Below are 556 nucleotides of genomic sequence, written 5' to 3' on the forward strand. Positions count from 1 at the left end.
TATTAAAATAAGTGCTATAGAGACCCAATTTTCTACATTGCACAGCTGAACAGTTGGACAGGGGGCGGCATAATTTTAAAATCTAAAAATTAGATAACATTTTTAGTTCAAAATTTAAAATTTAAAAATTTATAAAATAATTTTAAAAATATTACAAAACAAAAGCTTGAACTTAATTTTTTTAAAACAAAAATTAAATTGACTGCATATCATGTTGACATTTAGATAAATCAAAACTCAGGTAATTCTAATTTACCTTGTATATATTTAGTCATGTTACCTTATTGAGATGTTCTATCTTCCCTTATATAAATTTCATCTTGTTACCTTACTTAGACATTATTGGCACCGGTGGATTTTCCTCTTGAGAAACCATCGAAAAGATTATATAAATTTCAGGTTCCTTTTTTGGCATTCTCTTTTACTCTTAGTTCGACCTTGGTCCAATCATCTAAGTATATTTGTGCTTTTATTAGTTCAAGTATCATCTTATGTCGTATTTCATCTGGTATATTTTTCTCCACACTAAAAGTCTGTTCAACCACAATAGTCGAGA

This window comes from Jatropha curcas, chromosome 10, assembly GCF_041381405.1.
Source record: "Jatropha curcas cultivar XTBG-Jc1 chromosome 10, XTBG_Jcur_1.0, whole genome shotgun sequence".
NCBI classification, from domain to species: Eukaryota; Viridiplantae; Streptophyta; class Magnoliopsida; order Malpighiales; family Euphorbiaceae; genus Jatropha; species Jatropha curcas.